Here is a 26282-nt window from a genome sequence, read left to right on the forward strand (position 1 = left end):
CCCCTAGAGACCTCGTACCCCTGGACACCTCGTATCCCTGGAGACCTGGTACCCCTGGACACCTCATACCCCTGGAGACCTGGCACCCCAGGAGACCTGGCGCCCCTAGAAACCAAGAACCCTGGGGACCTGGTGCCCCTGGAGACCTGGCACCCCTGGAAAGCTGGTAACCTGGAGACTTGGTACATCCTGGGACCTGGCACCCCTGGAGACCTGGTGCCCCTGGAGACCGGCACCCTGGAGACTTCGTACCCCTGTAGTACTGTTCTTCCTTGTTCACTGAGCCAAAGATGATATGACTTTAATTGCGGAAACTGGGGCTGGACAGCAAAACCTAAATTATCGTTATACCAAACCTGGAAGCATGGTGTAATGATGTCAGATGTCTTGAGCACTTATCACAGAGAAATGAAGTTACTCTCCTCAGCTTTTTCATCTGCTCTGAAAATACAACAAAGCCAGTTTAGTCACATTACAGAGAAATGTGTAGTTGGTATAAATTTTACTCTCCAATGCCAAAAGTAAAATATTTTATGTTTCATTTCTTTCTCTGAATCATATTTAATCTGCTCCAAAATCTTCATTCTGCTGAGCTGAGGGAACTGTCATCTCAGGTACTATGGGATGGCTCTCCCCATCCCAGGATTGCATCCTGGGTGGGGCATCTTACACAACCCAGAACATTCTGGGAGAACACTCTGTTTTTTTCATCCACGTTGGTCACTGCTTGTGCCAGATTGAAAATATTTTGTGTCCCAGAAAAGCCATGTTTGAATCTTGTCACAAACTTGTGGGGGCAGCCATTTCTTTTAATCCTGTTTCAATACTGTAGGTCAGACACTTTTGATTAGATTATCTCCCGAGATATGTGACTTCGCCCATTCCAGATGTGTCTTGATTAGTTTACTAGAGTCTTTAAAAGGGGAAACATTTTGGAGCAACCTCAAAAATGACAGAGCCGACAGAGAGAGAGCCAACACAAACTTCAGAGCAGAGCTGACACAGATGCTGACACGTGGAGAACAGAGACATGAAGTTTGGAGATGCCTGGAGCCCATCAGATGTTGCCATGAGATGTTAAGCAAGCCAGACCTGGAGAGAGCCAAGGGAAGCCAAGAGATGAAAGCCAGCCCTGGAGAAGCAAAGTAAGGAACCCCCAAAGGAACAGAGGCTGAAAGCAATGGAGCCCAGGAGCAAGGGACCAGTAGATGCCAGCCATATGCCTTCCCAGCCGACAAAGGAGTTCCTGACCCATTGATCTTTCTTGAGTGAAGGTTATCTTTCCCTGGATGCCTTAGTTTGGACATTTTTATAGGTTAGAACTGAAAACTTGTAACGTATTAAATTCCCTTTATAAAAGCCTTTCCATTTCTGGTATGTCGCATTCCAGCAGCTTACAAACCCAAACACTGCTCACACAGCCACTGAACACTCCATAAGAATGGACCCCTGTTTTTCTTATTTCTGCCTTTATTGCTAGTGCTTTCAGCAGAGATTAGAACATAGCAGATATGCAATACAAAATCATCCAAGTCCTCATACCTTGCTTAGGCACCAAAGTCTGTCCCTGGCCAGAGCATCTAAGCAGCCTCCCATGGTGAGCCTAGGCAGGGTCCCAGCCATCTTCCATGGCCCTATGGTGTGGAAGGCCTGTGGGCCAGGCTCAGTGGTGGACGTGGTGCATTCTTGTGGCCGGGACCTGGACTCTCGGGCTTCAAGTTCACAGGGATCTGTAGAACATATAAATTTCTGTTTAATTGGAAGATGCCAATTGACCATGGAGACAGAAAAAAATTTAGGAGGGCGCTCTGTGTCTCTCTAAATGGACACAGTCAGTAGAAAAATTGATTAAAAGGAGACCGAGGGGGAATAACCATTTGGAAGTGTGGAAGTCATGAATCCATTTTGTTTATGGAGAAAATATGATGCGAACTTGCAAAGGAGCAAAATACTTATTTCCCATGGGCAGAAATATTTTAGTATACTTAGTTCTGCCATTATATTATAAAGCTATTATAAAATAGTATGATTTGATTATTTAATGCATCTATATTGAAGCTTGTGTCACAAAATAATCACATTCTAGGTCACATGAGACACATGAAAATATTTACCACATATAAACCACAAAGCAAGATGCAATGGATAATTAGGCTGACAGATATATACATACTGTATACATACGTGCATGCACACACAGATACACATATACATGCAATTATATATGTATATACAGATATATCTAGATATGTTTGTATATATTTTTCATATAAATATGCATTTATATGTATGCATATGTGTTTACACACACACACATATATATAATCTCACTGTGTGTATAACCAGTAAGAATGTGATTGTTATTCATCAAGCAATAATATTGGGAAATTGTCAAAATAATACTGCTTAAAGTAGTATTATTTATTATTTAAGTAGTACTTTAAATTGCCGATTATTTTATCTTTTGCTTATACAATCTTTTTCTAAAAAAAATACAATATCTTAGTGGTTGATTCACTAAAAAGTCATGCAATGTGTATTTATTTCTAATAATCCTAATATTTCAGCAATCTAACCAACTATATAAATATGTACATGCATATATTCAATAAAATATAGAAATATTTCTCAAATTGCATATACTTGAACAATATTAGATTTTAACAGGAACAGTTACTCTATTTGCATTTAATAGAATGATGGCTATTTTGGGGATTCAATTTGCCTGTGTATTGTGTGTACTTCATTACACCTGGTCCATTACTTATTTTTTCTAACTTTACTTCTTCCTTGTTAATAATTCTGAGTTTTAATCTTTTACTTTGGAGATTTTATCCTCAGTATCTCTTGGTTTTTCACCTTTACATTATAATATTCTTTTTAAAATAATTGTGTGTAAAGATATTTAAAACCTTTACCTTCTAACTTGACAATCTAGAAATATTACAACACTAATCTATTTGCCTTCTCCCAACTTTATTTTAAATGGAAAGGTGGTTCAAACAAATTTTTAAAGCACATTCACAGGTCTTAAGTGCACAGTACAATAAAATTTCATACACCAAATTCTGCTCTGTGTACTGCTCCTAAATAAAAAATTCAAATATTTCCAGCCCTCTGATGCCTACTTCTGTCCATTCCCAGTCACTAATCCCAAGGATAACCACTACGGGGACATGTAACATTTTGAACTTTATATAAATGGAATCATTTAGAATGAACTCTGGGTTTGGCTTGTATCATTCCTTATATTTTTTGTGTATTTATCTGTATTATTGCATGTGGTTGAGGATATTCACTAGCACTTGGTGTATAGGATTATAAAATGAAAATCTAACAATAAATTTAATCCTTCTACTCTAGACATGCATGTGAGTATATAACATCCAACAAAATTCAGAGTTCTCTTTCCCTTTTAATGTTTGTTGGAAACATTTATGAGCAATTTTAAAGTAAAACCCCTATCTCTATGAGACTCTCAGTTCTCTTTGATGCCCCTAAATGCATGGCTCTAGATCACAGAGGGTTCAGCTAATCTCAAACCCTGTAGTATCCATTGGCTGCTGTATCTGTTTGTCCTTACTGCCAGCTGTGTAGAACCTAGAGCAGGCATGGTTGCTTCATTCAACAGGCAGAACTCAGAATCCTGAGGTTTTGCCCTTATTAAAGTTGCTTGTCCTTCCACTTTGAAAACTATAGAATTACATATTAAGGACACCTCTGTTTAGGAGAGTTAAGCTTAGGAACTAATCTCAGCTTTTCACATCTTTCTGCCACTCATTTTGTAGCCCAGGGTTAGAGCCTATTTGAAGAAACTGAAAATTATCAAACTGATGCTTAAACCTCTTTCTATTTTAGAGATTACTGTATCATGGCCCACTTGTGGCTCCTTGTAAAAATTAACCCATTTACTTCACAGTAGTTGAGGCTTCCATCTGTTTATCCCCAACTTTATAATAGTCATTTCATCCTTTTCCCCAAAGCTTTCCTTCACATTGTCTTCCTATGGATTTTTCCTCTTGTGACACCACTATGTTGGCATGTAGCCCTGAAATCTCATGAACCATGCTAGGAAAAGGAATAAGAAATGAAGGGGACAAGGCTCATCTGCTTTGCCAAAGAGAAAGCATGTGTGATGCTGCCTCAGCTTTTTATCAGATAAACATTCTCTGATGTGAAATTAGGAGGCCATATTGCATGTTAGGAAGGTAGAAATAGAGGGAGGTTAGAGGAGACATAAAAACCCTTTCTGAGTGTAGACTCTGACACAGTTGAGACTGTGAGTATCCCCTGAAGTAGGATATAAAGCCAAGTATGAAAACTCATACGAGTGTGGTGCTTTATACTAAATCATATCATATAGGAAGTATATGGTGTATAGTCATAATCATATTGGAAATATCCCTTTTGAGCCTCACAACATCAAACTGATGCTGTGATGACCAGACGCCATCTCCAAAGAGCAGTCTGAAACTTAAGAATCTTAAACAATGTGTCCAAATGAGAACCCAGAAACACTGCCATCAAAACCAAAATAACCTTCCTGTTGTTCCTTATTAAGCATGACTGACGGCTGAGCTATATCATACTTCAAATCCTTTGGGCAACCAGAACAGCATCTGGGAGAAGTTCTAATTCTTTCTATTTTTTTTTTTTTTTTTTTGGCATGGGCAGGCTCTGAAAATCTACTTTATTTTTAAAATGGCTAAAAAATATTTTTCATTTTTCCTTCTTCGAGTTATATAGAAAAGACAACATTTTTGCAATGTGGTACTCAGTTGGTACTCCAGTCACTGGTTCTATGGTGAAGATTGGCACATAATCTGAGACCCATGTGATGCTCCATCAGATAGGACTCTGCACAGTGAGTTCACAGATTCATTTTTCACATGTGTGTAGAGGTCTTCAGAGACTCCAAATTAATCTCCATATCACTCTTAAAAAAGGATGTAGACCCAGAAAACTTAAGATGAGAAGGTGAGAGATGAAAAAGTGTTGAGACTCTTCTCTTGCTGGTGACCCACACTATCCTAGTAATACTCTCCATTCATGGAAATGCTCTGTTTTGGACTTTGTTTGGAGCTCTCTACCAAGCACAGATAGATTAGATGTTTTAGATAAATATTCTCTTCCTCATTGTGACCGCCGTGATGCCCAGTTTTCTTCTCAGAAGAGTTATGTTTTAATCTCAAGGTGTCTGTGGTTTTCAAAGGAATTGTGTTAATAAGTCAGAAATGAACAGGCAAGGGTCACTGTACAGAGGTTCGAGCTAAGTTTCCTGATGATACATGGTGTACATATCTGATTTTGTGAAATACTGACAAAAATGATGCTTCTTCAGGTGACAGAGAAACAGAAGGCAGAACTCCCCAGACCATGCAGAAAGCAAAAACGTAAACCATGATCTATAGAATATATTTTCAAGCTCAGGCATGGACCCTAATTCTCCTCAGAGAAAAGTAGATCTATTCATAGGGTGCACCAGGAGGCCTGGAACAAGTAGACACCAAAAACATGTGCTGTGGACAGGAGTATCAGTGCAACAAAACAGTCACAACAAGTCTTTAGGGTGGGTGAGAAAACAAAAAGGGCGTGTGTATTTATGGACACTCCTCCTAACGTATAATCTAGCACATACAAACAGGCACACTGCACCAAAGTAATCTTTACTCTTTTCTGGGCTTCCCGCGTTTCCCCTTCCATTCTTACCACATCTCATATACTCACTTAAGAGCAATTCTCCATTAATTTATGCATAGCCTAGATACCTGTTTTCTCTGCTTCTCCATGGGAGATCTCAGTTTTGACCCCAACCATTACACAGCCTTGAACTCTGAAGGATTTCCAGATTTTTAAAAGTAATAATTCTTAAGGATTTACACCCTCAAAATCTCTTTTGTCCTCATTTCAGCCTTCCTTGTAAAATCTGTCCTTTACTTACATCAATAGAGATATAGATATTGTTTCCCCTTTGAAGTGTCCCCAGAGTAATTAACTTGCACAGAAAAGTTTCAGTGAGACATGTGACTTTTATTGAAGATACTTTTAAGTGTGGTACATAAGAAGACATTTGCCAGCCACCCCATGGCAAATGATTTTTATATAATTGTGTGTTTTTTTTCAACTTCCATCTGAGTTTCTTTTCCCAAGAGCAGCCTTGACTCTTCTTCCTCTATCTATTCAGCGCCCTGAACTAGTGGTCTCCCTCCCCTGCATAGGAGGCCCCAAACTACAATATTTACATTATTCATCCATTTTTGTTGAACAATTCCTCTCTCCCAGGTAGCTTCCCCAATGCACATCAAATCCATTATGTTTTAGAGAGTGGGTGGGCATTTTCTTCCCTTTATGTTAATCCAATCTATCTCACAAATTTAATTTACACATTTATTTTGTTTTGAGTCACACCAATAGTCATTCTCAGGAACTGTGAAAAATGTAACATTTTTCCCAAATTGCAAGGGAATAAACTAATCTAAGCCAATACTTAGATGCTGGCAGAAGACCTGGCTCAGAGATAGAAGACCTGATTAGTTATGGCACAGTGGATAACATTAGTTTAATGTTTGCATTAGTTTTCATTGAATTCCAAGCCTCAGAAGGATCTTGCAAGGAATGTCACATGATGCCGCACAGACAGTGTTTAAGTCTGAGTTGAGTAACACTGAATTTAGGATATTTCCGTGTTTTAAATAGAGCATTTACACACGTGTAACGTCTTTTGCCCTGGAAGGAGATATTATCATTATTAGCATAGAAATATGTGTGTATATATATATACATCCTCTTCTCCAGAGGGAAAAACTAACTCTATCTTCCTAGCCTGTTTTTATACAAAATTTAATGAAAATAAAAAGCAACAATCCAGAACAAAAGCTGTCAATGCTTTTGCCCTTAAGGTACATATGTGATAAACTCCTGGAGTTTGCCAGTTGGAGTACTGCCTTCCAAAAACATCCAGCTGTCATTTTATACTGTTCTCGCCTCTGGAAATTTTTGTGGATCCCATATCTTGTAATGGAAATCTATAATAGGACAGAATTAGTGTTAATGACTTGCTCAAAATTATCTTTTGTGGATCAGTGACAATACTGGCTTCAACTCAAACCAATTTTTATTCTTTTCTTCTCATCACATATTATGTGAAAATAAGAAATCTCCCTACTTCTTTTAAAAAATTCTGTGTTGCACTGTTTTTTCTGTATTTGCTGTTTTTTCTCACTTCATGCACTGTTGACATTGAAGGAAATGTTCCTTAGAATTGTTTTAGAATTAGTAGGAATTTCCTATTCAGAGAGTTTATATCATGGGAAATAATGTTGGAAAACTCCAGGAAACTAGTCTTTCTGGTGAGAATAACCTACCTCAATAAGAGAAAATCTGACCTTATGTATCTTTGCTTTTAAATTCGTGAATATATTGATAATCCCTTCTGAACCCTATTCTTATGAGAATGCTGAAGCTTTGTTGATTCTGAAATGAAAAATATCAGAATGGGTACTTCTTCACCTCAGTGCTCTGCTCAGTGCCCTCTGCTCACTTGATGATAGATTATACTTAGTTTAGAACCTGAACATGCATTATATATATATTTAGCAAACATTTAAAACATTCAATTCTCTGGGTTTAACCATGTGCTCTTGATTCAGTAGTTCTTGGAAGTAGAACTTGGATAAATCAGTATTTTTAATACTCCTTAGATGTTCATGAAGTGGAATAAAGTAGACAATTTTAAGAAATATATTTTTGATACATCCTTAATATTACCTCTATTCTCAGGTAAACAAGATGCCTGATTTGAATTTTGTGAAAGCCACAGAATGATAACCCAATTTTTACTTCCACATTTCATTTTGGAATAATTATGGGCACCTAGGATGTTACAAAAACTGTAAAGGAAAGTCCTTTTAAACCTTCAACCAGTTTGCTCTGATGGTTACATCTGACGTAATTGTAGTGCAATTGTGATGAACAACATTATGTTAATAAATGTAAAATTGAAAAGTGAAATGTTTATAAAATATTGACTACCAAATTATTTTTGACTGCCAAATTTAATTAAGAATAATTAGAACCTGTAAAAACATAACTACTTCATAATTTGAAACTTCAAAGAAAATTTCATTGATCTGTACAGAAATTTTACAAATCTTTTAGAGTTCAATCTCCTTCTTTACAGACTATTTTAGGAAAAGAAGAGAAGAGAGTCTAGGAAAAGATTTTATGTGGTGAGTGTTTCATAACTAACTATGAAAATAACCAATATAACTACTAATTATTTTACAAAATGAATAATTAAAGTTAAAAACATGACTGATTTGGGTTTATTCCAGCAATGCAGTCTGTTTAAATATGTTTATGCAATAAACCATATTAACAAACAAACAAGAAAACCTCTTTGTGTTTCTTAATTGTTTGAGAAAACCACTTGAAAATTTTCAACACTTACGTATATAAAAAAAATACCAGCATCACTTAAGGATTAGAGGACACAATCTGACATACTGCAAGCACTGCAAGTATATAAATCTCTGTATTATTGATAGGAAGTTAGAAGCATTTTCATTAAACTCAGGAATAATTCGAAAATTAATCCTAGGATCACCATTTTTACTCAGGAATATACTGGAATTTCTATCAATAAAAGTGAGATGAATATTAATAAAGGGGTGACAATACTCTCTGTACTTGAAATTCGTGTGGCTCTATGAATTTGTTGTTCTCAATAGAGCATTTTAAAAATGAAAGGCCCAAGCCAAGTCCTCACCTTTTACATGAGAGTCTCCTAGTTTCTGGCACAGACAGTGACATATGAGTGTCCAGTTAGAGAACCATAGTTTAAATACAGAATGCCAAGTAAATCTACAGCTATGTTAGTAAAGCCTATAGCAATTCTTAACAAGATGTGTTACTATAGCCAATGAGAGTCTTTAGCATTATTTAAAGTAAACATAGTATTGTGCATAAAACAATGGGAAGATGGGCGGGCCATGTTGGCTCAGCAGGCAGAGTTCTCGCCTGCCATGACAGAGACCTGGGTTCGATTCCTGGTGCCTGTCCATGTTAAAAAAAAAACAAAAAAACAACAATGGGAAGATGTCATAGGAAACACACACAAAAACATACTTCATAAGTATAATATGCATTTTTATCTAAAAAATTTAGAGATTTTGATGGACATAATTATAAAAATTTGTAAAATAATTATAAATATCATATCTGCAGATAGAAAGACAAACAGCACACGTATAAAACTTCCAAAAGTAATCCATAAATTTAAAATATATATATTTTAAATCGCATGCAATTTAATGTGCATGCCATATATGTGTATGTAATATTTGCAGGAAATCATGGCTTCAATAACGACAGTATGAATATTAGCAGAGTAACATATATGAGATAGATGAAAGGAAATACTTGCCTTAATGTATCAGCACTTTCTTTAATTAAAAATAATTGAGTTCAGTGGAACTTACACTGAAAACAGAAAAATAAACCTGTGTAAAAACAAATCAGAGCTTAGAACACCACCTATGAAGATAGAGATTTTGTGTACATGACATGTGTGGTGTCATATATAGAGCATGTTACTATAAAGAACCATGGTGTGAATTTATATTATAGTCATAGAAAGATGCAAAGTAAATTTATTATCAAGATGAAAATTTTAAGGAACATGAGGTCCTATCACCCACCACATATAGAGATCAATTTCCTGTGATTCAAAAATATAATTACGTAGTGAGTAAAATGAAAAATAGAGAAGGTTGCAAACAATTGTTTAACCAAAACATTTAAAGACCATTCAGAGACAATTGGCTAGGATACACATAAAAGTTCTCTCTCTATTTTTTGGAAATAATATTTGAGAAATTTCTGTAGCATGTACAGGTGGTATTTGGCTGAGCTGAATCCCAGCCAGCATCTCCTTCAGAATTTCCAAAAGAAAAAGTAACAGAAGAGAAACAGTACGTTTTTTTCACATTAAACATTATTAAGTTTAACAATGAAACTATTGAACATTTTAAAATCTAGTTTTGCCTTTTATTGTTTTTTTTTACATAAAGGAATAGAATTCTCTATTAAATGTCCCTGGAAATATTTAAAATATAATTTTTCAGTGGCTAAAATTAAATCCAAATATTCTAAAAAGAGTACAAATCTTACAAGCTTCATATTTAGACTGGATACAAAATATTTAGAGAAGGAAAATAAAAGCATTGATTAAAATACCTGTCTTTTATTTTAAAATACTCTCAGAAAGGAAAAAAGAAAAAGAAAAAGAGGAAAAAAAGAAAAAGAAAAATTTGAAATAATGAGATACTTAGAAATTAATGCCAAGCAAATGACAGAACCCATCCAAATTTTCCTGAGATGAATTTGAATTTGAATGTGTAATTAAATTTATAATTTATCTAAAGAAATGTGGACCAGAACAAAGAAATTTAAAGAAGGGAATAGGAATTCATATCTAGCCAAAGTATTGTTTCAAGTATAGCCGAGCCTCGGCTTTCAACTCTATACTCCAGAGCCTGATTCCACAAAGTTAAGAAACTCTCTGGTGGGAGACAATATGAAATTGGACACACACATAGTCAATGTTTGGCATTAACATCATATTTTCCATCACCTATGCAGACAACTCCAGGCTTTCCTTATTCAAATATGCTATTTTAATTGCAATACCCTCAGATAGTTCTGGATCAAACTAACCCCACATATTGATCTCCCACTGAGGTCCCAGCAACCAGGGGATGATGTTTCTGGAGGTACTTGTTGATAAGGCTTGAGATTATTCCTATTTCTTAGGTATAACCCAAAAGAAATCACTATATGAAAGGAAAATTGGTCACAATGACCACATTTAATCCGGGGAAGGGGCATGAATCAGAAACTGTGTGGCCTTGCTGAGAGCTCCCCCAATTTCCCACACTCAGAGATGGAATTTCTGTACTCCCTACTTGTTCAAACATTAAAAATGGTAGAGGAGGCTCAAATGGAAAGGACTACTATAGACTGAGCTGACATATGGAAAGTAGATTCCAGCATCATAACTTCCACTGGGAAATGAGGAGTCTCTGGGAGCAGGTGGCAGCTATGGCAGATGAAGAGATTCAGGAACACAGCTTATCCACCCTTTCTGAAGTCAGAATTTATCCTTTATTCAATTACTAGCCCCAATGTCCCCACTTTTTTGACACTTGAAGCTACTTGTATATTATCTTTCCTTGAGATTTAGTGAGGAAATTGTGCAAAGTCATATATTTAAGTTTAATGCAGTGAGAGAACAGGGGCATGGACAATTTGAGTCTGACCCCTGGGTGATTTTTTTTTATTACATGTTCCCATTTAGACATGGCCAAGATGACCTTTACAGAGATATCTTGTGATATTTTACCTCTGATGGCATTATTATAAGAAATAATTTATTTTTAAAATTGTATATCTAAGCAGAGACATGTGAAGGAGCCCAGGATGGAGGTGGGTTTATAATGCCATTCTGCATCTACTTCCATGTTTCTGGGCAACATTTGCAAGTCAGGACCACATCTCATTAAAGAAGAAACTGACTTGTTTTTTCTCACAGTCCCTGTTTGTAAGGTACCCTTATCCTATATATCCAACCAGGCATAGGTGGAAGACATCACTCTTTATTAGAAAAATCAAATACATCTGGAAAGGATAAACCCCCTTGCTTATGAGAAATAGAGACCCTCTTATTTACAAGATGTGTTTTAATGAGGTTTAATATAATTTCTCTACTTGGTCAAAAACATCCTTTGTGAGGAATTACTCCGAGTAAAGGATAAAGTATGACTTTCTAACTAAAGACAAGAGGCACTCCCCCAAAGGCACAGCTCGGTCTGGGGTGATGATGATAAAAATCACCAGCATCCTTGGCACCAGCTGAAAAGTCTTAGCTGTGGTCACACATGTCCTTAGGGTAATGGAATTGAATCCTCAAATAGTTTCTTGTCCATGAATCTCTCAATTTTCCCAGGAGGTCTGTTTCTTTCCTTGACCCTCCTGTCACGGATCAGACAACACGACCCTCAGATGCAGGCTTATGGCTGCAGGGTTTGGAGCTATCACTGCCATGTACTTTCATCATCCAGTTGCTGGGAAACACTGTAGTCACAGCCATGTTCATCTATGGACCCTGCCTGAGCCAGGCACTCCTCTTACCAATCTCTTTCCCCCAATACTTGAGGTCCTTGCCTAAGTACCAGTTCCTTCTCTATGCCAATGACTATCTTGTTCACCTGCATTTGGGTGTCTCTACTGTGGATGAAGACAGGTCTGGTTTTAAGTGGATATGGACTCTGTCAGGCACTGACAAACACTTGTTCTTTTTTTAAATGAGAAACTGCCCAGCTCTTTGATGTTTATATCCTGTGATGATTCCACTGAAATATTTGCCTTTACTTGCTGGCATACTTTGTTGCTTCTGTGGCAGGAATTTTGTCATTCTGTTTACCAAGATCTCTGTTAATTCTCTGTCCTGATCAGGGTGAGACATCTGGCATGGAGAATACCCAATCACACATCTTTTGCTCTATGATCTGATGATTTTGCTGCCTTACTGATCATGCTGTCTTGATTTGGTTAAATTCGTCTGCTGGATACTCAGGGCATAAAGCCTCATGTTTCATGGTCCAGCTGCCCCTGACTTCTTCTCCAATATCTCCAAACTGCTATGTCTCCACTAAGTACACTCTGGGGATAATTTGCAAGACTTTATATGCCACAATATGTCCAACAGGGACATTTGGGTGGGTTAACCTTGATGCTAGCTCTGTAGCTCTACCATGAATTGTAGCTTCAACTCACCAGCAAGATGGTTTCTAAAATGATTTTTCCCTAGAATGGGAGCCAGCATTGATGAAGAAAGAAAGAATGGTCCAGTATCTGGAGCTGTAAGATATTTAAGATCTCAACTTATCTTTAGGGAGATTTCCATGTCATTTGCTTTTGATATATCTGGTTATGTTTAGTGAGGATTAGGGGACTTCTCAGGCTTACCTTTCTCCCTGGAGCTCCAAAATGGTTGTTCTCCAAGCCATTACTATTCTGTGTCTGGAGTATATTGTTGGAAAACCTCCACTTTCATTCCTTGGCTCATTTCCTGTCATTTATTAACATTGAATCAGGGCTGCATCTTCCTCCAGAACAGTCCCACTCTGTCCTATTTTGGCCCCAATGCTTGAAGTGAAGGTCTGAAAGTCTCTGTTCTTCTCCCCAGTCTGAGGGTGTCTAGACATGATGAATGTTATCAGAAAGGGTCATTTCAAGATGTCCTTGCTTTCCTCATTGCCAGGGACAGAACAGGGAAAGCACTATCCAGGAGGATATTTGTGATCACGTATCTTCCTGATTTGCCAAAGGGATACATCCAAGGATCTTGGCAACATCAACTATGAAGTCAATCTTAAAAACAGAGATGATTTAAGAGGAAAACATAGGTGGTAGAAGGGGCCAGGATTGTATTATAATTACCTTACATTATTCATTGATTAAAGCACTTTGAAGAATGGGTTCCATTTCTGCCGCATCCAAATTGAATAATTAGGCTTCTAGCAGCTCAAGGACCTAAATCAAAGGAGAACTCTTAAGAGGCAAGGGGATGATGTTCCTGACCCAACAGTGGGAGACAAATTTATGGTTTACAAAGAATAGATATTCCCAGGAAGAGAAAACATAGAATTAGCTATCTATCAACCTTAAACATATATAGCAATACTACCCTGAACAATCTGTCCTAACTTCATGCCTAAATGCACTTTCTAGATATTCTTTACTTGCTTCTAGTCTAGTTCTTTTTAGGACCCTTGATAAGCCATTCCCTGAGTCTATCCCTGAATGACCATTGATTTACTCTTCATCTTTGTCTGAATCATCTCCCAATGTCTCACTTGGAATATTAAATAGTCCATCTCAGGCTATGCTGATGCAACTATCCAGGTACTTCCCAAGTTGAACGTTTGCTATTTTCATGGAGAAGCTTCTTGGAAACCTCAATCAAATTTCCTCAAACCCCTTCTGTTTTGGCCCTTAAAATATGGTAGCTCATATTTTCCTATTTCATGAACTGCCTCAATGATACTGCAGAGGCTGTGTCAGTGTCAGAGACTCTTAGATTCTTCTGAGATGGCCCCTGTGAGATTTGGCTAATCTTACTCTAAGGTGATAGTATAGCTGCTCCAGAGTAATTTTCAGGTTGGGACATTTTGAGGTGATGATGTCAGGGACACTATAAGCCTGCAGGCCCGGCTTGGACTGGGGAAAAGTTGAGAGCTAGAAGACAAAGGGCATCCTGAAGTTTTTGACCTCTAGAGTCCTGCTGCAAGATTTCTTCCTATATTCTGGGATCTGGCTGGTGAAGAACACTGTGCATTGCTCCAGTTGGACCACTGTACTCCAGAGGAATTGAGGCTCATGGCTCTAAATTATTTCTGGAATTTGATTGAGCTCAAGTTTTTTTTTTTGCAAATAATCCCTCATTATCTCATTATCTGCCCCTGAATCTGGAAAGTCATTATCTTTATGATTGTATTTTCAGCTGCTCCATCACATCAAGTTTGTGAGAAAACCTGCTACAGGACTCTCTATGCTTGGTCTCAGAGTGTCTTTAGAAAAAGGTCTTGGATAGATAGAGAACAAGAACATTGTTTGAAGTTGGAGTAGGGTAACCTTGCCAATGTCTTCCCCCAGGAGAGGCTGAAATTGGAGGCATTTTAGAGACAGTAAAGGCAAACAAAAAGATTCTCTGGAGTTGAATTTTCAGGGATCTGTATCATGATTTGAATCAAGGAACTTAGAACCAGTGTTAAAGAGCATCTGAAGTGGGAGAGCAGAGAATTCCAGTAGTGGAAAGTGACAGGAAAGTGAGCCAGTGTGATGAGTTAAGTCGGGGAGAATTTAATATCTTCAGAAAGTCTAAGGTGAAGAGTGTAAGTGAATCCAAAGATAAAGTAGGTAATAGTATTTAATATCTGAGTGTTATCTTGGAGTGAAACAAGTCCATTGTGAATATGGGATCCCATTTCAACATGGGCATTGGTGACAGAGAGTTGCTTCATGTTGGTGGTAAACAAAAGGAAATTGAGGTTATGGTTGGGTCCTGTGGAAGGGTTGAAACACAAAGTAAAGAAGCCAGAATTACAGATGTCTCAGCTATAAGAGCTGTGGAATCCACAGAGACATAGAGGGAACACCATCTTTCAGTGGATCCCTAGAGATTTGTTTGATATTAGTATAGCTACTCCTGATCTTTTCTGTTTATTGTTTGCATGAAATATCTTTTCTCAACCTTTCACTTTCAACCTGTTTTTATCCTTGGGTCTAAGATGCATTTCTTGTAGACAGCATATAGACAGGTCCTGTTTTTCAATCCATTCTGCCAGTCTATGTCTTTTGATTGGGGAGTTTAATCCATTAACATTCAGTATTATTGCTGTGCAGGCAGTACTTTCTTCTACCATTTTGCCTTTTGGATTTTATATGCTATATATAATTTTCCTTCTTCTTACTTTACTCTTCTCCATACCTCTCTCTCCTGTCTTTTCATATCTATCTCTAGTGCTCCCTTTAGTACTTCTTGCAGAGCTGGTCTCTTGGTCACAAATTCTCACAGTGATTTTTTTGACTGAAAATGTTTTAATTTCTCCCTCATTTTTGAAGGACAATTTTGCACATTTAGAATTCTTGGTTGGCAGTTTTTCTCCTTTAGTAATTTAAATTTATCATCCCACTATCTTCTCATCTCCATGGTTTCTGCTGAGAAATCTACTCATAGTATTATTGGGTTTCTCTTGTATGTGATGGATTGCTTTTCTTTTGCTGCTTTTAAGAGTCTCTCTTTTTCCTTGACCTCTGACATTTTGATTAGTAAGTGTCTTGGAGTACATCTATTTGGATCAATTCTGTTTGGGGTATGCTGTACTTCTTGGATCTGTAATTTTAAGTCTTTCATAAGAGTTGGGAAATTTTCAGTGACAATTTCCTCCATTAGTTTTTCTCCTCTTTTCCCTTCTCTTCTTCTTCTGGGGCACTGACAACACATATATTCATGTATTTCATGTTGTCATTCAATTCCCTGAGTCCCTCCTCATATTTTCCCATTCTTTTTCCTATATTTTCTTTTGCTTGTTGGATTTCAGATGTCCCATCTTCCAGTTCACTATTCCTATCTTCTGCCTTTGAAATCTGACACTGTAGATTTCCATTGTTTTTTTCATCTCTTCTACTGTGCCTTTCATTCCCATAAGTTCTGTTATTTTTCAGACTTTTGATTTCATCTTTTTGTTCATTCCTGGCCTTCTTATATCCTCCATCAATTCACTGATTTGATTTTTGATGAGGTTTTCCTTGTCTGTTCAAATGTTCTGAATTAATTGTTTCAACTCCTGTATCTCATTTGAATTGTTGGTTTGTTCCTTTGACTGGGCCATATCGTCAATTTTCCTGGTGTGATTTGTTATTTTTTGCTGGCATTTGGGCATTCAAACAGATTTCCCTGAGTGTGGGACCCAGCAGGTTGAAAGACTTTCCTGTGAAGTCTCTGGGTTCTGTTTTTCTTATCCTGCCCAGTATGTGGTGCTTCTCTGTCTGCAGGTCCCACCAGCAAAAGATGTTGTGGCTCCTTTAACTTTGGAAGACTCTCGCTGCTGGGTGTGTGGTGGAGACAGAGGAAAGGTTGTAGGCTGGTTTTAATGGCTTCAAATTGTGAGGTCCTGGGATCTGAATTCCTTGAGAGAGGGATTCCACCTGAGTTGCATTTCACCCCTCCCGTGGGGAAGGTTCAGGTGGTAGAGAACCCTGAAAGCAGCCTGTTTCTGCGTTCTGGGCAGTTGCAACCTGTGTAATCCCAGCGCTGAGCCCAGAGGCAAGCAAGCCTCCATAGAAACAGCTGCAGAAGGCTCTGTTTTGCCCCCTTTCCTCTTTTTCAGTTCGCCCAATAGGCGACTTCCGCCTTGATCAGTTTTGCCTGAGCTGAGGGCCTATTTTTAGTAGTCAGAATTTGTTTATTAATGCCACTATTGGTGTTAGGTTGGACTTAGTCTCTACTACTGTTGGAGAGTCTTTCCTTTCCCTCCAGGAAGTCACCTGTGGGGGAGGGGTGCTGGCCGCCGTGGCTTGGGAAACTGCTGATCCGAGGCTCCCAGTTGGCCCGGGAAGCCGCACGTGGGGGAGGGGCACCGGTCGCTGGCCGCCGCGGCTTGGGGAACTCGCCTCTCCAAGTCTCTCTGCTGGACTGGGAAGGAGGGAGGGAGGGGCGTCAGCCACCAGCCGCCGCGGCCCCGGGAAGCGCGCACCGCTCGGGGACCTCACCGCAGTGGAGTCTCGCCACCGGTCCAGCTGGTCCAGACTAGGGTACACTGTGTGTCTGGACTCTGTCATGGCTCCGGGAGCTGTTCTGTACTGTTTCTAGTTATTTAGTAGTTGTTCTGGAGGAGGAACTAAGATGCGCGCACCTTACTAAGCCGCCATCTTCTCCGGAAGTCTTCAGTATTCTTTTTAACACTGGATCTCCAAGGAGAGATTCTCAGTAGGTGTTTATATGACCATGTTACTGATATCAGTCTACTCCAAATTTTGAGTCAACATGGGTAACTGATGTATTTCAAGAAAGGTATCCATCTATTCTAGGTTAATTTGCTGGCATCATATTGTTCAGAATATTCTCTTACAATATTTTCGTTTCTTCAGGGTCAGTAATATTATCATTTTACTTTCTGATTTTAAACTTTTGTATCTTTTCTCATTTTTCCCCCATCTGTCTAGCTGAAAGTTTGTTGTTTTATTGAGTTTTTTAATTGGAATTTTTAGTTTTGTTCTTTCTGTCAGTTTTTTTCTATGCTCAATTTCATCTATTCCTACTATAGTATTAATTATTTCCTTTCTTCTGCTAAGCGTGGGTTAGCCTTGCTTGTCTTTCCATTTCCTAAATATATAAAGTTGTTATAAAATTGCTATGAATTTGAGATCTTCAGTCATTCATAATATAGTCATTCATAGCTATTAATTTCCCTTTGAACACCCCTTCACTGCAATACACAGTTTTTGGTATGTTGTGTCATCATATCCATACATCCCTAAATATTTTCTAATTTTCCTTATTAAAGTTCTCTTTAAACCATTGGTGGTTTCATAAAGTACTGTTTAATTTCAATGTATTTGTAAATAATCCAGTTTCCCTTTGGTTATTTATTTCTAGCTTCATAACATTGTTGAGAGAAAGGTGACTTTTTATACATTTGGTATTTCAAAATTTATTTAGACTTCTCTTGTGCCCTCAGATATGGTCTCACCTAGAGAATGATCTATGTGTACTTGAAAAGAATGTGCATTCCTCCAATGTTGGGTGAAGCTTTTTACACATGTTGGTTAGATCTAGTTAGTATTTAGTGCTATTTAGTTCCTCAATACTTTATTGATTTTCTGTTTAAATGTTTTATCCTCTGTTGAAAGTAGTGAACTGAAATCCCCAACTATGTCTGGAGAGATTTTCTTTCTCCCACAAATTATGTGAACGTTTGCTTTGTATAATTTGGTGCTTGGCTGTTAGGTGCAAATATGTTCATAATTGTTACATGGCTTTGTTGAATCTCTCTATTTATCAAAATATAATGTCTTTCCTTTTTCTCCTGTAATTTTCACTTAAAGTCTATATTGTATTATATCAATATACCATCCCAACACTTATTTGATTACTATTTGCACCAAATATGTTTTTCATTTTTCATTTTCACTCTACTATTAACTATGGATGTATGATGAGTTTCTTGTTAAGAGAATATATTTGGGTCATGTCTCCTTATCCATTCTGCCAATATCTACATCTCAACTAGAGATTTTAATCCATGTACATGTACATGCATCTTTTGTATGGTGTTGATTTCTGAAACATGCAATATAGCTTAATTGTAGATATAAGAGTATATGAATTAAATCACATGATATTATCATCATATATAATTATATGAAATTGTATTGAACCAAGTTTGAGTAAAATGAAATGGTGAAAATGTAATTGGAAGAAGATGATTTACAGAGCTTTGAGATTTTTAGTGGATCATGAAATTTCCCTTTAGGAAGTGATGTATGAGGAAAGATCCTGAAGGATGAGTTCACACCAGATTGCTAAAATGGGGAGTCTTTTTTTGATGGAATATGCAGTTCATGCCAAGATTTCTTTAAGAGGGAGTGTTCTAGTTTTCTAGCTGCTGGAATGCAACACACCAGAGATGGATTGGCTTTTAATAAACAGGGATTTATTTTGTTAGTTCTTCAGAGGAAAGGCAGCTAACTTTCCACTGAGGTTCTTCCTTATGTGTGAAGGCACAGGATGATCTCTGCTGGCCTTCTCTCCAGGCCCCTGGGTTCCAACAGCCTTCCTCAGGTAACTTCTTTCTGCATCTCCAAAGACCTGGGCTGAGCTGCGAGTGCTGAGATGAGGAATGCCGAGCTGATTGGGCTGTGTTACATTGCGCTCTCTCATTTAAGCACCAGCCAATTGAGTGAAACATCATTCATTGCAGCAGGCACGCCTCCTAGCCTACTGCAGATGTAAATGAGCAACAGGTAAGGTTCACGTTCCATTGGCTCATGTCCACAGCAACAGAAGTAGGTGTCTTCATCTGGCCAAGTTGACAACTGAATCTAACTACCACAGGGAGCATGACAAGTATATGGTGAGAAGACTAGCAGTGTGGCTTTAACTGACACTAAGAGTTAGTTAGTGAGTTAGTTAGTTAGTGAGTTAGTTAGTGAGCACAGAGATGAGACATCATGCAGAGTTCCTAGGTTAGGATGGCAGTTTAGTTTGTATTCTTTTAAAAAATGCAATGGTGTTGGTTGGTTTTAAGAAGGAAGGAAACAAAATCTATTTACTCTTAGAACAGATACCCTCTAGTTGATGGACAGATGTTGGGGACCAGAGGCTAATTTAAGATGGCAATTAAGCCAACATGGCCACCCCGGCTGATGCAATAGCATCTACATATTACAACAAGGTTCTTCACGGAAATAGGTTCCCGCCAAGAGCCTGTTCTGCCCCTTTTTCCCCTGACAATAAGTGCCACCAATCATCTAACCAACCCTTCCCGCCGGCGCGAACTCCCTCCTATCATAATGCTCCACATACCCTACTTCCCTCCCCAAGTTGGTATATATACACCCGGCTTGCTTAATAAAATTTGCAACTTGATCAGAATCCTGTCTTGCTGTCCTTCTTGCGTCTCTCTGTCCCATAGCCATTCTTCCCTCAGCAGGTGGCGGACCCCGTTGACTGTCCTGCGGGGTGGGACAGACAGAGTATTGTTGGCAAGATGCATAAAGAATAAGTGAACAAACCCATGAGGAGATTACTGTGGTGTCTGAAATACAGATATGAATCTTCCATTTCCAGGATGGGTATTGGAGATGGAAATATGTTGGTGTACTCCAAAAGAATTCAGTAGCAAATATAAGCAAGGATTGGTTATGTATAATGATGGAGTTGTCAAGGAGGATTCTTAGGCATTGGGTTTTCCAACTTAAATGGATGGGGGCCATTATATAAGATTACCTTTAGAGGTGGTGAAATAAAGCTTAACATGTTTTTGTATATGATAAGTTCCATGGTTAAAATCTGTATTGAAAAAGGAAATGATCAATAGTACAGAAGGATACTTTACAAGGGAATTCATTACAGCAGTGTTTTAAAGTAAGTGAAAGCAGATTTGATATTTGAAATATAAATAACATTTATTTTAGCAAATTCACAGCACAGTCAACTGCATGTTTAAAAATAATTTAATAATATGAAAACTTGTTTACTTATAAAAAGTAAATATATGCATGCATATTCAACCCAGCTTCTAAAAATGTACATACCAAAGTACTGTCAAAATTTAGGTGATAGCCAGCAAATAAACATTTTCCTTTCTTTAAAATATTATTTGTTTTTCAGAATTTTCTTCTATGCTTTACCTTTTTATAATCAAAATAAAATAAAATGTTTTTTGATGCTAATTTTTACTCACTTTCTCCTAGCATTTGCATTTTGTGATTTCATGAGCATGTGATTTCACTTTATTTTACTCATTCTATACTTCAGGATCATCATATTTAATGCATCCTTTCTAAAGGAAATAAAGGAAATGTGCTAACTCACTTTGTTGCCAAATTGCCCATATCCAGTGAAACCTTCCTTATTTGTTCCATTTTCTAAAAATTAGCTGTAAGTACTCACAAAAATAAAATATCAGGATGAGATGAAGAAATGCAACAACTAAGATTCTTTTCTAAGTCTTCAGTCTGGGATTGATATTGATAACCTTTAGGTCTGAGTTTGGTGTAGGTTGTCCACCCACAGCTCTGGTTTTACCCTAGCAAAAGGAGAAAACAGAGTTTTAGGAGATGTGAAGTGACAAAAAGAAAACTGAGCTATACATATCTATGTTAGCATACATTATGTGTGTTATATATGCATAACACATATATTAAAGACTCAGATTTTGTAAAGATTGTTACCATTAATGCAGTAAGGAACTCTCTCTTCAGTTGGGAGAACATATAGAAATTGCAGTTACTGTCAGAATGCCTCACTATTATTTTTATAGCTTTATTTGTCTTTTGCTAGTTTAATGGAAATGGAGAGTTTAAGAAAGATAGATAGCCTAAATTTCACATTTATAGGTAGAGATAATTTTGGCAATATTATCAATCAATTTGTACCTCTTTGGAAATGAGAACTGACCAGGCACTCAGAAAAAATATTATGACTTTAATATATTCCATATAATTATATGCTAAAAGTTAATATGATGAAAGTTTCAAACATCTGCACATACCATAGGATCTTGATTTCATTTAATTCTCTTATTATTAAAAGTTATTTTTGCAAACCTTGGGTGCTTAAAATAGTGTTTCTTAAATTTTAATGTATATACTAATCACCAAGGGGGATCTGGCTAAAATGCAGATTGTCAATCAGTAGTTCTGAGATGTAGCCTGAGGTTATGCATTCTTGCAAACTCCTAGATTACTGTGTTGCTGCTGGTGCAGACCAAATTTTGAATAAAAAAGGTTTAGGAGGCAATTCTATGGAGCAGATATATTTGAAAGTCTGGGTTGGGATTATCTTTTTTCCAGCACACTTTCCTTCCCTTTAGTTCCTAAACTGTACTAAAGTGCAGTGAAAATTTTAAAGCTGTTTCATTCACATAGGAAGATGATACATAGTAATGGAAAAACTGCATTTTCCTCAGTCTGAATTCAACCAGTTCTCTAAAATGCTGAACTCTTTGCCCTATTTCTCAGAGTAAAAATAGTGAAATTGTAATAGTTGCAAGCTATATCACTATTTAAAATTAAAAAAAATATATTATGACTAATAATGTACCTATAATTTATAAATTAGGTAAATGGCTTGGATGAAAGAACTTTAGTTTGAAAAAATAATTTTTATTATTTTGATTTTCTAATTCTTTAAGAGAAACACTAAAATTTATATCTTACATTTAACACCAAGGATCTGAGAAGATTCTTATTCTTCTTATGAAAGGAACATCATTGCTTAATTTTCTCCAGGCATCAAACACAGGCTAAATGTACTATTAAGAAGAACATAAGTAGAGCTTGGACAACACAATCAGCAATATCATGCCTTGGAGACCTTACCCTTACCTTTTCTAAGACATATCATGTTTACTTGTCTACCTTTAACAAAAATTAGGATTACAAACTCTTTAAATGTTGATTAACCTAGGTGATAATTAATTCTAATTCAATTATTGTTTTTTAAAAATAGAAATAATTCAATTATGAAATCAAATAATTCATGAATAAATATTTATTTTGTGGTTTTAATTTTCAAACTATAGTTATTCCTCTTATATCTCAAATGAATACCTAAGGAAGGATATTTTTCTTTGGTTATAGAAATATCTAAAATCTTAGAAAATTTATGCAATTATGTGTCCTGCATTTCCATTATTTCCAAAACAAGTGAAGAACAATATAGGAATTTCCACAGATATACTCATGGCATGTATTCTGTTTGGTTAAATTTTTCTTGAATTGATAATATTAGTTAAAATTTCTTAACTATCTCTTGTCAGTAAGGATACATATTGAAGCTTGTATAGCATCTGATTGAAATTTAGGAAGACAAACTAAGATATCTCCTCACTGATGGTGATTTAAGACCATTAAAACCTTCGGTTTTCTGTGGCATTTATGTTGTAAATGCCAAATGTTGTGTTTTTATTCCAGCTATTTTTTTCCTGTTGCCAAGTTTCAGGGAAAGCCATGGCCTGAGAAGCTCTTTGGCTGATGGAAAATATTACCACAATCTCAACAATCTAGAGTACTGAAGAGGTGTTTTCTACATTGGAACTTCACATAAGCTGTTGGAAGTGGGTTTGGGTCATTGTATTCTTCTGCTCAGAGTAAAGAGAGAGCAAAGGAACTACAGGTGATATTAGCAATGTCTCTACAATTACTGAGGGAAGAGACCCATCAGTGGCTTTTGAGCTGCCATTGCTCTTGGTGTTCAGGCATCAAGAGATGATTGCAGAATTCCATCACTCTTATTAGCCAGTGTTCCCTAGGGAAACAGAGCAATAGAAGATCTATATGTATGTATAATATAAATGTTATGATTTTTTTTACAGAATTTGGCTCCAAAGACTGTAGACATGGACAAGTACAAATTCCATAGGGTAGGCCTCAAAGTGGGAATTCCAATGAAGCTTTCTGATGGATTCCGTAGGAGAAGATTGCTGGCTGAAGTAGAGATGGAAATTCTCCCTTCTGAGTGCTGAAATCATCAATACTCCATTTATTATTGTTTGGATGTGACCTTTCTCACTGTTGAAGGCAGTCTCCTGAGTTGGTTGTAGATATAGTCAGCCATAAATGCAATTGACTTACTGATCATTTAAATTCCCACATAAACACTCAGGTCTATTTGCTTAACCAAACAAATACATATCAAAAACTGGGCCAAGCTAACACATGAACTTAAATATCACAGTCCACCCCTTGTTAATTTGGCACCCAGCCACATATCCTTAAGGATTCCTTAATCTCTAAACAAAAGCAATAGCAAGCATTTTTTTCCTATCAATACTCAACTGGCCTGTGTATAACTAGAAACTCACACACTTTCTTCAGAATGGTGTGCAATTCCTTGGGTAACATACATTCTTAAACTTAATAATATTCTATAACTTGATACTATGATATGAAATTCATGCAACTTATGCCATCCAATAAGGGGTTAGGATAGAGAAGAAAACAAAGATATTTGCTTTGCATTTATATTCAAGCATAGTGATAAAAAGCAATGAAGGAAAATCCATAACAATTACAACCCTCTTTTCTATAACTAAACATGTGATAGTAGCTCCTATCTATAACCAACTTATTCCACTACTGGCTCCATATTCCCTTAACCCTCAGCATGTATTTCAGTGGGTAATGGTCCTTTGCATGATGGAGTCATTTAAACCCTCATTCCTGAAGTTTCCAGTCATTTGTAGTCCTGCCCATATTGGTCTCTTGCAGTTTTCAATTGAATTTATTGTACAAAGGGACACCATAGTTGATTTCTTATACCAGGCAAAATCATCTGTACCTGCATTGTGTAGTTGCAGTCCAATGTCCCTTCCCTACTGATAGTCAATCACCCCAGCTAGGACAGCAATTCCTATCTTTGCCTTTTGATTCAGAGGCAGGAGGAGCCCAAAGTGACAAGGTGGCAGTGCTAACTTCCAATTCTATGGAATCGTTATTGTGTCTCTTATTGGAAGTAGGTCTCCTTTTGCAAATAGGACTTGTACACCCACAGAGCTTAAAATTGCAAGCACAGGAAACAAAATTTTTCTAGTGAATCAGTCAGGAAAATAGTGAGTGGTGCCACTCCCATTTCTACCCCATGATTCCTGGGCCCATGAGTCCTGGCTATGAGTACAGCAATATAGACTGGCAGCTGATTCAGACTACATACAGCTTTATGGAGAACATCACCCTGGCATTCCAAGATCTTGCTATCCAGTTGGCACTGTAGTTGAATATTCAAATGGCCAGGATACAGTCTGTCAATCCAGTTGCTGCAGGATGATGGGGAATACAAGCCCATTCCCACACTTCATTTACCATGAAGTGGGTTGCTTGATCAGAAGCACTGCACTGTGGAATACCATGATGGAGGATAAGGCATTCTGTAAGTCCATGGATGTTATTTTTAGCAGAAGCATTGCATTCAGTGAAGGCAAACCCATATCCGGTATGTTTGTATAACCTACTTAGAACAATGTAATACCACTTCCATTATGAAAATGGTCGAGTGTATCAACCTGCCACCAAGTAGCAAGCTTGGAAAATGGTGCCATATGAGGATAAAGTGTTTATCTCTGCTGATGACAGATTTGATAATCAGCAATGGTTGTTGCCAGGTTGGCTTTAGTGAATGGAATTCATTGTTGCTGATCCTATGCATAACTTCCACCCACCACGATGACCACTTTATTCAGGAAGCCATTGGGGAATAACAGCAGTGGCAAGAGAAAGAAGTCAACTAGTGTCCACAGAATGAGTCATTTATCCACTTTATTAAAATCTTCCTCTGTCAAAGTCACCTTCTGGTAATCATAAACAAAAGACCCAAATATTTTCATGTTCTTTGCCTTTCCAGAAAGGTCTATCTACATACATCTTCTGTAGGCCTATTTATCACCAATTTCCCAATTATATTATTGACAACTCCCTGGCCATCCAGTTAAAAATTCAATGACAGCTCATCAAAAAGTATACAGATTCAGAATCAAACATCTATTCTTTCAAGCAAAATGAATTATCATATACACTGCTTTAAGTTCCATCTACTGAGAGGATTTCCCTTCACAATGTCCTTTAGGTGGGACACCCCAGAAATAAACTCTACTGTTGCATCTGAACATTTTCTGATGATATATATTTCAGAACCATCTGTAAACAAGGTGTGAGTTTTCTTTTCTTCAGTCAATTGATTATAAGGAAATCCCCCAATATGCCATAGCTCTGTGTTGGCAAAGAGATGGTAATATGTCAACAGTTGGGCCCGTAAGTATTTGGTTCAGATTCTCATGTAACTTACTTGTGCTTTGAGGACCAACTTGAGCCTTGACTTAAGTATACCACTTCTAGTTTTATAATGTAGTGCTGTTTTGCACATCTAACTTCATGTAATGGTGGGTCCAATAACACCTAGCTCATAATAGACAACAAGGTTCCCATGGTAACTTAGGAGC

General features: G+C 37.3%; 1 long non-coding RNA gene across 3 annotated transcripts; it reads right to left on the reverse strand.

Annotated features, from left to right (window-relative positions):
* Positions 1 to 289: 289 nt before the first annotated feature.
* On the reverse strand, positions 290 to 26221 carry LOC143661960 (uncharacterized). Of its 3 annotated transcripts, none has more exons than XR_013165043.1 (4): positions 26129 to 26221; positions 21239 to 21374; positions 1543 to 1730; positions 290 to 436 (listed from the first exon to the last, which is right to left on the reverse strand). It is a non-coding gene; the product is annotated as an uncharacterized LOC143661960 (long non-coding RNA). The 3 variants fall into 3 exon arrangements; XR_013165041.1 differs by having other exon boundaries at positions 290 to 441; XR_013165047.1 differs by having other exon boundaries at positions 290 to 441; positions 21161 to 21374.
* Between the last annotated feature and the right edge of the window lie 61 nt (positions 26222 to 26282).

Source organism: Tamandua tetradactyla, chromosome 2, assembly GCF_023851605.1.
Source record: "Tamandua tetradactyla isolate mTamTet1 chromosome 2, mTamTet1.pri, whole genome shotgun sequence".
NCBI classification, from domain to species: domain Eukaryota; kingdom Metazoa; phylum Chordata; class Mammalia; order Pilosa; family Myrmecophagidae; genus Tamandua; species Tamandua tetradactyla.